We start from the raw sequence: 12,502 nt of genomic DNA on the forward strand, positions 1-12,502 counted from the left end.
CACTCCCGGCTGCCCCCAAAGCGTAGATCCTTTGATGGGTCCTTTGTCAGGATCTCCGCGTTGCGTGGGACATTTCCGCTGTTGAGCCTGCTTTCCCGAGTACCCTCCCGAGTACCCTCACACCCTTCCGTACGCTCCACTTCTTTAGCAACTTGACCTCTGCTTAGCTGTGAACTTTTACCTCCTTCGTATCCGCTCGGAGGAGTTAAAAGGCTCCTCAGACTACAGTTTCAGTGAGTGCTGTGCCCAGAGGCAGGACTCTTTTTTTTGTTGTTGTTGTTGTTGTTGTTTAATTAGAGGTAATTAATGTTATTTGATTGCTTTACAGGCTTGCGCTATTAAGAAAATTACTAAAGTCGTAATTAGTATATTGTTGCAAAGAAGGGAGTCTTTTTTGGTATTAGTACTGTTTTATGATTTTTTTTTTATGGGCTTAGCAAAGATAATTACCAGGGCTTCACAATTTGACTCTTGTTTTAGAGCCAACAGTTATACTGATCACGTGCTGTGTGGCAGATGTTTTTGGTGCTCTACCTGTGTCATCTCGTTCAGTTCTTTTTTTTTTAATTTATTTATTTATGATAGTCACAGAGAGAGAGAGAGAGAGAGAGGGGCAGAGACACAGGCAGAGGGAGAAGCAGGCTCCATGCATCGGGAGCCTGATATGGGATTCGATCCCGGGTCTCCAGGATCACGCCCCGAGCCAAAGGCAGGCGCCAAACCGCTGCACCACCCAGGGATCCCTCTTCTTCTTCTTTTTTTTTTTTTAAGATTTTGTTTATTTGAGAGAGAGTGAGCGAGAAAGGGCACAAGTGATGGGAGAGGCAGAGGAAGAGGGAGAAGCCGGGGAGCCCAACGTGGGGGCCTCTATCCCAGGACTCTATTCATGACCTGAGTCTAAGGCAGAGGCTTTTTTTTTAAATGATAGATTTATTTTTTATTGGTGTTCAATTTGCCAACATACATATCAACACCCAGTGCTCATCCATCAAGTGATAAAGCAGAGGCTTAACCCACTGAGCCACCCACTTAATTTCTTCCTGCCATCTTACACAATGTTAGCTAATCTGTTGGCTGCAGAGGTTGATGCTGTCGAAGATTAGGTAACTTGCTCAGCATCTCTCAGCTGGAAAGTGGCAGAGCTGGTGTTCAAATTCCAGTTTGATGCTAACCTTAATGCACTACTGCCTCCCCTTCCTTGGAGATAGTGGAGACCTATTTTATTTGGATTGGTTACCTTATTAGGGCTTATTGTCCTTCATAGTTTTTAAAGCTTGTTTACATTAATTAGCTGATGTAATTGATGGGATGTTGACTATAGCACCCAGGTTAGGAATGTGGGTTTTGCAGCCTGAATACTTGGGTTTGAATACAGGCTCTGTCACTTACTAGCAGTATAATCTTGGACAGGTTACTTAATCTCTGTGGCTCTTAGTTTCTTAATCTATAAAATGGGGAGAACAATAGCCCCTAGCTATAGGGGGACGTGAGACACTTAAAATCATGCCTGATGAGGGGATCCCTGGGTGGCTCAGCGGTTCAGCGCCTGCCTTTGGCCCAGGGCGTGATCCTGGAGTCCCGGGATCCAGTCCCACGTCGAGCTCCCTGCATGGAGCCTGCTTCTCCCTCTGCCTGTGTCTCTGACCCTCTCTCTCTCTCTCTCTCTCTATATATATATATATATATATATATATATATATATATCATGAATAAATAAATAAAATCTTTAAAAAAATCGTGCCTGATGAAAGGTCAGTTGTCATTAAATGTTAGTTCTTATTGCCATGCGTGAGGCATCTTCTGATATGGCAGATATAATAAGGACTTTGAACAGTTACCTTTTCGAAGTTTCTTTTTTTTTTTAAGATTTTATTTATCTATTTATGAGAGACAGAGAGAGAGAGGCAGAGACACAGGCAGAGGGAGAAGCAGCCTCCATGCAGGGAGCCTGATGTGGGACTCGATCCCGAGACCCCAGGATCACGCCCTGGGCCTAAGGCCTGTGCCAAACCGTTGAGCCACCCAAGCATCCCATAGAAGTTTCTCTTTTAATGGAGAGTTTAGAACTATATCCAACAAATCTGATATTGTGTAGGTGTGGTACAAACCCCAGGGGTTCCACAGTCTGCCTGTAGGTTCAGAGGAAGGAACAATGATCAGGACCATTAGGGGAGAGACAGGTTCTTCAGGAGCTGGGTTTAGGTTTTAGGAGAAGAGAATTGGGGAAAACACGGTAACAAAAGGAGACTGAGGAGTTTTAAGGAGTGTTGGAGTCTATCCTTTGGATTGTCAAAAGCCATTGAAGGTTTTGAGTCTTGGAGCTAAGCAATCAGCTATGATCTAGTTTTATTGCTGTCACAGCAGGTGGTATGAAGGGTAGAGAATTCCAAAGTAGGGCTAATTTTGGTTCCTCTCAAAGATAAATGGAGGGCGACTGGGTGGCTCAGTGGGTTAAGTGTCTGCCTTGGGCTTAGGTCACCCTGGGATCAGGCTCCGAGTCAGGCTCCCTGCTCTGTGGGGAGAAGCTTTTTCTCCCTGTCGCCCCTGCTTGTGCTCTCTCACTTTCTCAAGTAAATAAAATCTTAAAGAAAAAAATAAGATCAATGAAAAGGAAGAATTTACTGAGGATTTACAAAAGACCAGGGAAAGCATTTTATATCCACCCGATAGACTCTTATTAAGCAGGGGTCAGTGGCTTCATTTCACAGATGAGGACCTGGGAGGCGGTGGTAGGCATGCTCTGTGTCACCCAGGAGTCAGGCCACTGCTTGGGCGCTCGACCACGCTTGCCTTCTCAGAAGGGTTCAGTTGTCCCTGCAAATGCATTAGAACTAACCTGTCCATTTTGATCGGGCAACCAAATTTGTGAGGAATTGACCTGGTCAACCTTTTGTTCCAAAACATTTTAAGCCACTTGATATTTTGCAAGAGATCATTTTTTAAAAAATATTCTTCATAAAAAATATTTTTTTTCATAAAAAATATTCTTGATGTAATATTCGGTTAATCCTATAAAGGTCTGCTAGTTGCTGGAACTGCTAAACTAAGATTTATATCTTGTTCAGTTTCTTGCTATTCAAGAAAGCTGGGAGCAATTTTTTTTTTTTTTGGACATAGGTGGCCTCTGGACAGTGAGAGCTTAGTACATGCAGAAGCAGAAATTGTTCACGTGGGCAGCCCAGGTGGCTCAGCGGTTTAGCGCTGCCTTCAGCCAAGGGTGTGATCCTGGAGACCCAGGATCTTGTCCCATGTTGGGCTCCCTGCATGGAGCCTGTTTCTCTCTCTGCCTCTGTCTCTGCCTCTCTCTCTCTCTCTCTCTCTCTCTCTCTCTCTCTCTCTCTGTGTGTGTGTGTGTCTCTTGTGAATAAATTAATAAAATCTTTAAAAAAAAAAACAAAAAACAAATTGTTCATGTGTCATAGCCAGGTCCCTGGAGCCAGAGTGCTTGAGTTTGAATCCTCTCTACCGCCTCTTAGCTGGACAACCTTAAGACAGGCTGCTGCCCCATTCTGTACTTCTGTCTCCTTTACTACAAAGTGGGGAGAACAGGAGTATTGAGGGAGATGTTAGATGTCAAGCGCTTAAAACAGCTCTTGGCACATAGGAAATACTCAGCAAAGGCTCACTGTTAATACAGGCAGCATCCATTACCAGTAACTGGGAGGATGGGGTGGGGTGATTTTGCTCTATGCAGAGAGCTCTCTGATCAGTCTCAGGGGTGTGCAAGTTTACATCAGGGTCTTTGGCCTCAAGGAAATTACATTTTTAATTGGAGAGACAAGGTAGATGTGTTAAGAAATGCCAGTAGGAACAGTAGAAGATTTTATTTATTGCCAGCGTTAAAATAAATAGTCTGGACAGATGGGCTTATGGAAGGAGAGGTTGGAACTGTGCATCATAAAAGGGGATGGCTTAGATTTAGGTAAAGCAACAGATTGGTGGACATTATAGGCCAAGGAGATGCGTGAACCACAGTATAGATGTAGGAATGTACTGCGCTTGTCTGAGAAATAATTATTCTAGGATTGCTGATGTGATGTTTGCAGGTTGACAGAGTGAGTTTATTTATTTATTTATTTATTTATTTATTTAGATTTTATTTTTATTTATTCATGAGACACACAGAGAGAGAGGCAGGGACACAGGCAGAAGGAGAAGCAGGTTCCATGCAGGGAGCCCGACGACGTGGGACTCCATCCCTGGTCTCCAGGATCAGGCCCTGGGCTGAAGGCGGCGCTAAACCGCTTAGCTACCCGGGCTGCCCGACAGAATGAGTTTAAATGACAGGTGTCTATAACGTTCAATGGTTAGGTCCACACTTGTTCCTGCAGCAGTGAGTCTTGGTTCATTAGGGTTGCCCACAGTTCCAGATAACAGCACTTTTTTGTTGACTAAAATGCAAGCATTCATAATGTTATTATCAGTACAGAAATGGCAGTGGTTGTGTTTTGTTTTGTGGGTTTTCTTTTTGTTTTTGCAAATGCAAATAGGTCTTTGTTTCCAAACCCTTCTTTCTCTCTGGTGCCAAGACTAAGTAACCAAAACAGTCTTCTCTGGCTGCCATAAAATGCTTTCTCCTTTCTTTCAGGATCCTTTCATACCAGCCTGCTCTTGGGCTTACATTGCTTTGACTTTGGCACTGTCGGTCAGTGCCTGTCCAGAATGATCTGGAGGCCAGATGATTCCCTGTGGTGGGGAGGCTGTCCTGTGCATTACAGGATGGTGAGCACCCCACCCCCACACAACTGAAAATGTCTCCAGACATTGCCAGATATTTCCTGGGGGCAAAACAACAATGCCTCTTGTTGAGAACTACTGGTATAGACCTGTGCTGCCCCTGTGTTCTTGGGGGGGGGGGGAGGTGGAGGTGGAATGTGGCCTTTCTCCTCATAGGCTGGTGGAAAACTATCATACTACTACTTGCCACACTCAGTTTGTTGACTATAGGAATTGATTTTCCAGATTTCAGCAGGAGCCATTGAGATTCTGAGCTGCTGTTTGCCAAAGGCAAACAGAAAAAAACGGTTAATAGCTTGCAAAAGGAACCCAAAGGGATAGGTGACCACTTAGACCACTTCAGAAGTTCACCTGTGGTGACACAAGCCCTCAGCTAGGGTGACACTACTGCTGGCTAGAAAGGCGGACTCATTCACAAAGGAAAACTTGAGAAGATTTGGTCATTATCTAAAAATGGAGGAATTAGATGGACACCACATTTTTGAATGGAGTTAGCTGAGTGATATGCAGAGATTGGGGTGTCTGGGGGGAAGACAGTTTGAGGGAACAGAAAGGAAAAGCATTCATTCTGCTTTAGATTTCAGGCTTCTAAAAGTGTCAAGTGAAAGCATTTTGGAAGCCGAGCAGAAAAGGGATCTGGAAACTAGGAGAAATATCGGAGCTAGAGATACAGGGCTGAGCCTTTGGAGCATATTACGGACCATCTTGGGGGAATGTTGGAGACAGGCAAAGCAAAGAGGAGAATTAACATAGGATATCCCTTCGAGGAACATTTGTGACAAACAGGCTTTATATTCAGAACTGGAGCAAAAGAAGGAAAAGGATATTTAAGTCCAGTCTTAAGAGCAAAAGTACCAGCAGACCTTGTGCCAGATAGAGTAAAGAAAAGACCCCATAGGGAGCAGAGGCAAGACGTTTTGAGATTTACAAGATATACAGCAGAAGAACCCAAGACCAGCTTTTGAAGATGCTGGAATGGGAATAGAGGCAGGGTGTGACCTGGGTCTGTTTAAAGATAGAGAACTGCTTTAGGTCTTACGCTCCCTTCTCTCCTTTTAGTATCCACCTGCCCCTGCAGGCATTTAAGCTCACAACTCCTGGTCTGGTCAGGTCTGTTGACCTGCATGTTAACTGCTCTTTCTGTTCTGCTACTAACCTGGTTTTGCTGCAGAGGAGGGCCGTTCCAAGCATCTATAAAGGTGTTGGACCCAAGTTAACTAAAAATTGACGATTAAAAATTGTTCTAAAGGGCACCTGGGTGGTTCGACCAGTTAAGTTTCTGACTTTTGATTTCAACTCAAGTCTTGATCTCAGGGTTGTGGGTTCAGGCACGCACACACACACCCTCACACCGGAGCTTAGTTTTTTAAAAAATTGCTTTAGCTTCATTAATAATCACATCTTGTAAGATTTCTTTGGAAATAGGGGTAGTTTTGAAAGAGAACTTACTGACCTGGCCATGGCCACACACATAAAGGTTAACAGGTCTCCTGTATGCAGATTCCCTGGCGCTGCGTCCTTCTCAGTATATTTTGCCTTCTTCGGAGGCATTCTCTGCATATTCTTCTGGAAAGTGATGACATTGTCATTGTCAATGACATTGACATTGATGAAAGCGCCTGCCTTTGGCCCAGGGCGCCGTCCTGGAGTCCCGGGATCGAGTCCCGCGTTGGGCTCCCTGCATGGAACCTGATTTTCCCTCTGCCTGTGTCTCTGCTCCCCTCTCTCTCTCTCTCTCTCTGTATGTCTATCATGAATAAATAAATAAAATCTTAAAAAAAAAAAACGGAACCAGTAGTACTACCAGTAATACTACTTCCAGTGCTTTTGGAAGGAATAGCCTGAGACTGGTGGAAGGGAAGGGCTACCTTTTTAGTAGTTCCAGAGAATACCTAGAACAGAAGCTACTGTTTATGGAGAAAGCAAGCAGAGGTCAGAGGGGTTCTGGTATAGGAGTTTTGGCCCAAGGATATGAAAGCAGAGAAAGGATCGACTTAAAATTTAATGTGAGATATGCAATACTTAAATCCGATCTTAAAATGGGTATCTTGGATTTAGTGAGAATTCATTGAAAGATCTGTCTAGAAGAAGATGGGAGTCCTCTCTAAGAGAGTGGGAAAGGAACAATGTATTAGCTACTATACCAAAGAATGTATAAACCATGATCAATAAAGTAGCATTAAGAAGTATATCCTCTTACCTCTGCCTCCTCCTCTTTTTGCTTTGCTGCAAGGGAAACTAGCTGTCTTGGCAGGAATCTGCCTTAGCCAACCACAGAGCCTAAGGCAATAGAAGAAAAATGTGGCCAGCTGATTATATAATAAGGCACTAAATAAATATTGTCCTATAAACCTGCAGAACTATTTACATGCTATATTGATCCTTATATCCCAAGGAGCATAAAAGCATTACCAAAAAATCACTGTTTTCATTTGATTAGGTTAATTAAGCTAAAGCAATAACAAGCAGTGAGCATAATTAAGCAGTTTGGCATTTAACCTTGCCTTGTGTTTATTATATGAAATCTTGGTGCAGAGGACCTGCCCCTTTTGGCCACTGCTTCCTGCTGGAATACTTCTTAAATTTACATGTTTTAGAAACAGGTACAAATTATAAGAGATAGAATGTTTTTATTCATTCAGTCCTCTAAATTGTTGATATAACTCTCATAAACCGTATGAATTTCTGTAATGGTAAAGCTATAAAATTTGGTTTCTCTAATTTTAACATAACCTGGTTAATTTAACTTGGTGAGGAGGAGGTGCCATAGATTTTTTTTTAATTTTTATTTATTTATGATAGTCACACACACACACAGAGAGAGAGAGAGAGAGAGAGAGAGGCAGAGACAGAGACACAGGCAGAGGGAGAAGCAGGCTCCATGCACCGGGAGCCCGACGTGGGATTCGATCCCAGGTCTCCAGGATCGCACCCTGGGCCAAAGGCAGGCGCCAAACCGCTGCGCCACCCAGGGATCCCCATAGATTTTTTTTAAAACTATTTTCAGGAGATAATCGTAGATCCTCATGCAGTTGTCAGAAGTAACACAGAGAGAATCCTGGGTACTCTGTCTAATCCGCCTTCGTGGTGACACTTATAAAAACTATAGTACAGTGTCACAACCAAGTTCTGATACAGAGACCATCCATAGGACTTACTCAGATATCTCCAGTTTCATGTGTAAATTTATATATTTAGTGCTGCGCAGTTTTATCACGTGTATGTTTATGTATCCACCACCACAATCCAGCTACAGGACGGTTCCATCCTCATAAAGGTTTCTTGGGTCACTCTTGTTTAACCACATGACATAAAGGCCTAGTAACCTAGTGGTTCTCTTCTCCCTCTGTATAATTGTATCATCTCAAGAATGTTAGATAAATGAAATCCTAGCTCCGTAACCTTTGGGATTAGCTTTTTGCATTCAGCATAATTCTCCAGAGGTTTGAACAAGTTGTTGCTCAGATCGGTAGTTTGTTTTTTTTTACTGCTGAGCAATATTCCCTTATAGAGAAGGAAAATCTTCTCTACCCTCTTGGGTTCAGGAGCCAGAATCTGGAAATTCAACTGACAAAAAGCATTAACTCAAAGGAAAGGTTTATTTCATCTGTGTAGGGGAGCCAACAAAAGAAGTGTAGCTGGCTCTTTCAGAGGTTGAACTTAAATGCTTACATATCCTGGTAGGGAAAAGGGAAGGGGCAGAAACTGATTCTAAGTGAAAACCAATAGGGTTCTATTAGAAAAGGCATGGGTTTTTAGGAGAACAGGTTTCCAGGTGATGGTGTGTCAGAGAGCCTGTTTTGCCCCATTTGCCAGCAGTCGGCATTGTCACTGTGATTTTTTTTTTTTTTTTTTTTTTTTTTTTTTACTTTTAGCCATTCTGATCATATCTCACTGCGTTGGTTTGCTTTTAAAATATTTTTTAGTTTCCAACAGGATCAGAAGAGATTCTAGTGTGTTGATGGTTCAAAGATCCTTCTTTTATGTATTCTACATATTTAATTGTATCATAAAATAATATCATTTTACCTTTTCTGGGTCTGTGAAGTTGAATGAGTACTGTGAAAGAGAAAACTGGAGGCCCAAAATGGTGTTGTTTAGATTAAGGGCCCCAAGGCAGGAGACCAAAACTTAATGCCTAACTTAAATAGTTTGAACCCCTCAGGAATGTAACCTTTCACGGATCAACTTGGAATTTCCTGGTCCAGCTAGGAAATGTACTGATAGACGCCTTCAGCAACCCTTAGGAAGGAGGGCCGCCTTGCTTAAACAGTGCATTCCTTGATAATAAATTACTTTCTTCTTTTTTTCTAATGCCTTCCCTGCCTTTGAAAACCTTTCTTTATTTAGCTCAGTGGAGGTCCCCTCTGCTTGCTGGATGGGATGCTGCCCAATTCGTGAATTGTTTAATACAAGCAATTAAATCTTCAAATTTACTTGGTTAAATTTTGTTCTTTAACAGTGCAGAAGGACATGAAAAATACCATCAAAATCTGTTTACCACGGGTGAGCACCCTACCTAGCTGTAGAATCATTATCTTGATTTTTATTGCCTTGTAGGTCAAAAGGTCTTAGGGGGCACCTGGCTGGCTCAGTCACTAGAACATGCCACTCCTGACCTCAGGATCATGAGTTCAAGCCTCACAGTGGGCATAGAGCTCATTAAAAAAAAAAAAAAAAAAAAAAACTGGAAAAAAATAAAATCTATTCATGCATTCTGTTGTTACTAGCCAGTATTAAAATGCACATTAAATTAGAAAATCTATAAAATACTAAAACTAAACATGAGCAGATTCCTTTATTATCTTAGAGTAAGGAAGATCATTATAATTAAAAGCCAGATATCATCCCCCAAAGAAAAGTAATAATTTGGGCAACATAAAAATCACAGACTTCTCCATGACAACACAAAACAAGTATAAGTGGGGCACCTGGGTAGTTAAGCATCTACCTCTGTTTGGCTTGAGTCATGATCCCCGGAGTCCTGGGATGGAATCCCACATCAGGTTCCCCACAGGGAGCCTGCTTCTCCCTCTGCCTGTGTCTCTGCCTCTCCCTCTCTCTCTCTCTATGTCTGTCATGAATAAATAATAAAATCTTAAACAAACAAACAAACATTAGTGTGGATAAAGAAACTTTTCCCTGTTAATCTGTTTATTGTCAGTTCTCAGCTACACCCTCCCCACCCCTCTACCCCACACTTCCTGTGGGTAGAGGAAAGTTTTCTTCCCAAGAAATGCACTATATATGTATAGATCTGGGTTTTTTTCACTTACAGATTTGTGTAACCTTGTCCGCAGTGGAGATATGGATTGACACAGTGACCCTGAGTTCCCCTCGTTGGGCATTATTCATAATACTAAAAGAGATTTTTGGTTGCATTTTCCCATCTCTGCCCTTTGATTAGTTTCTTTGGCTCCCTAAAGCAGCCCTGGTTTAATTAAAAACAAGAGTGATCTTGTACACAATGGACTATTTTGCAACTATAAAAAAAAGGGAATGAAGGTATTCTCTAGGTCCTAAAGCAGAAACCTCTCCAGAATATATTGCCAAAAGGCACAGAATAGGGTACATAGTATGCTACCTTTTAGAAAGGGCAGGGAGGAGAATAAGGAAGTCTATTCCTATTTGCTTAGATTTGTATATAAAAAATATATAAAGATATACATAAGCTGATCAGAGTGGTCACCTGTGAGAGAGGTTGAGAAGTGGGCTGGATGGGGATGGGGCAACAGCTTTTTTCCAGGGTATGTGGGGGCAACGGTCTCTTTGAGCCTTGTTACGTATTCAGCACAAAAACATTTTAAAGTCAGACGCTTTGGGGGTGAGGGTGGGCAAGGGGAGAGAGCAGGGGTGCACATTCATGAATCATTTCTGTAGACAAATGAATGGTGTGGCTTTTGAATATTTGCTGTAGGAGGGGTTGAGTTTTTACTTTCCAAATCATGCATGTAAACCAGATGCCAGCCCAGGCTACAATTAGCATCATCTTGAGGAGCTTTTGAGAAATACAGAGGCCTGGGCTTCATCTGGAGTCTGTTGAATCAGTCTTAATTGGTAGGGCTGTACTCTCCTTTGCTGTAAGCTCCCCAAGTGATCTGGTATGTAACCAAGAATGGCAACCACTGATTTAAATCTCAGGGGCACTTGTTTCCAAGATCCCAGTAGAGTTGGCAAATGTTCCAGAATAAACCATTTTCTTTAGTTTAATTATGTGTAACTACATTTGACAGGTTCTTAAGAAATCCATAAAATGGTTCTGCAGTATAATGCTGAGCACATTATCTAAAACCTACATTTTGCGTTTTAAAGGCAAGCCTACTTTGAAAATCCAGAGCATACATTGTTCAAACCATTGCATGTACTTTTAAAAAGCCAAAACATTAAATATTATTAGAAAATATTTCTGATAGAAAGTGCAGAAAACAATATAACTGGCACCCTATACCCACCACCCACTTTTGCTATAGTTTTGGGTTTGTTTACTTTTTTTTTTTTTAAGAAATAAAACACTACAGGGATCCTTGGGTGGCTCAGCGGTTGAGCTCCTGCCTTGGGCCCAGGGCGTGATCCTGGAGACCCAGGATCTAGTCCCACGTCAGGCTCCCTGCATGGAGCCTGCTTCTCCCTCTGCCTGTGTCTCTGCCTCTCTGTGTGCCTCTCATGAATAAATAAATAAAATCTAAAAAAATAAAAATAAAAAAAAAATAAAACACTACAGAAACTCCACATTTCTAGCTCTTCCACAGAGGAAACCATAATCCTGACGCTGATGTGTATGCTTCTTGTTCATGTGTTTAAACTTTTACTGCATCTATGTGTCTCCATAAGAATATATACTATCATTTGGTGTGTTTTTGAAGTGTACATAAATGCTATCATCCCAAACAAATCCTTTTGCAAATTGCTTTTTTAACTCAGCATTATATTTTCAGGGCTTATCCATGTTGATATATGTAGCTCCCTAGTTTACTTTAACCGCTATAAAATATTCCATTGAATTATAGGGGAGGAAAAAATATTTTGCACTCTACCCTCCTGGTTCTTGGCTGAGATCCTTCCATAACAACAGATTAACGGGGTAAAATACAAACAGAAATTTAATAACTTGTATACCTTCTGTATAAATGGGAGAAACCCAGGAAAACTGAGTGACCCTGAAACGGCCCAAGCCACCATCCCCTTAAATACTGTTACCAGCTAAATACAAAAGATGGGGGGCAAGACCGAGGGGTGCAATTATGGGAGGTTGGCAGGAAAAGCATAGTAAACAAGAGTGGGGTGGTTATGCAAATTTAATACCTTGCTTTTTCCATTGATAAGTTTCTGGGGACTTAGTCATCTCTTCCTGGTTTGTGGGGAAATTTCTCCTATGCTTGTAGATCAGTGTCTCCTATAAAAGGGTAAATGTCGGGCAGCCGGGGCGGCTCAGGGGCGGCTCAGTGGTTTAGCGCTGCCTTCGGCCCGGGAGGGGCATGATCCTGGAGACCTGGATCTAGTCCCACTTCCGGCTCCCTGCATGGGCCTGCTTCTCCCTCTGCCTGTGTCTCTGCCTCTCTCTCTGTCTCTGTGTCTCTCATGAATAAATAAATAAAATCTTAAAAAAAAAAGGATAAATGTCTTCTCAGTTTTCAGAACTTCTCTGTCTGCTGTTTCTTAAAAATTGCCAGCTCGAGAAAATCCTTATGTCAAAGAGACATTTTTGCCTTGGCGAATTCTTCTCCCCTTCAGAATCAGCATACTACAACTTACCCCCCATTCTTTT

The 12,502-nt window shown here is 42.2% G+C and overlaps 1 protein-coding gene across 1 annotated transcript in view; it reads left to right on the forward strand.

Moving 5' to 3' along the window:
• Positions 1-12,502, forward strand: part of ACADSB (acyl-CoA dehydrogenase short/branched chain) — a 41,634-nt gene that overhangs the window by 752 nt on the left and 28,380 nt on the right. The window lies entirely within an intron of this gene.

Source organism: Nyctereutes procyonoides, unplaced genomic scaffold, assembly GCF_905146905.1.
Source record: "Nyctereutes procyonoides isolate TBG_1078 unplaced genomic scaffold, NYPRO_anot_genome, whole genome shotgun sequence".
NCBI lineage: Eukaryota > Metazoa > Chordata > Mammalia > Carnivora > Canidae > Nyctereutes > Nyctereutes procyonoides.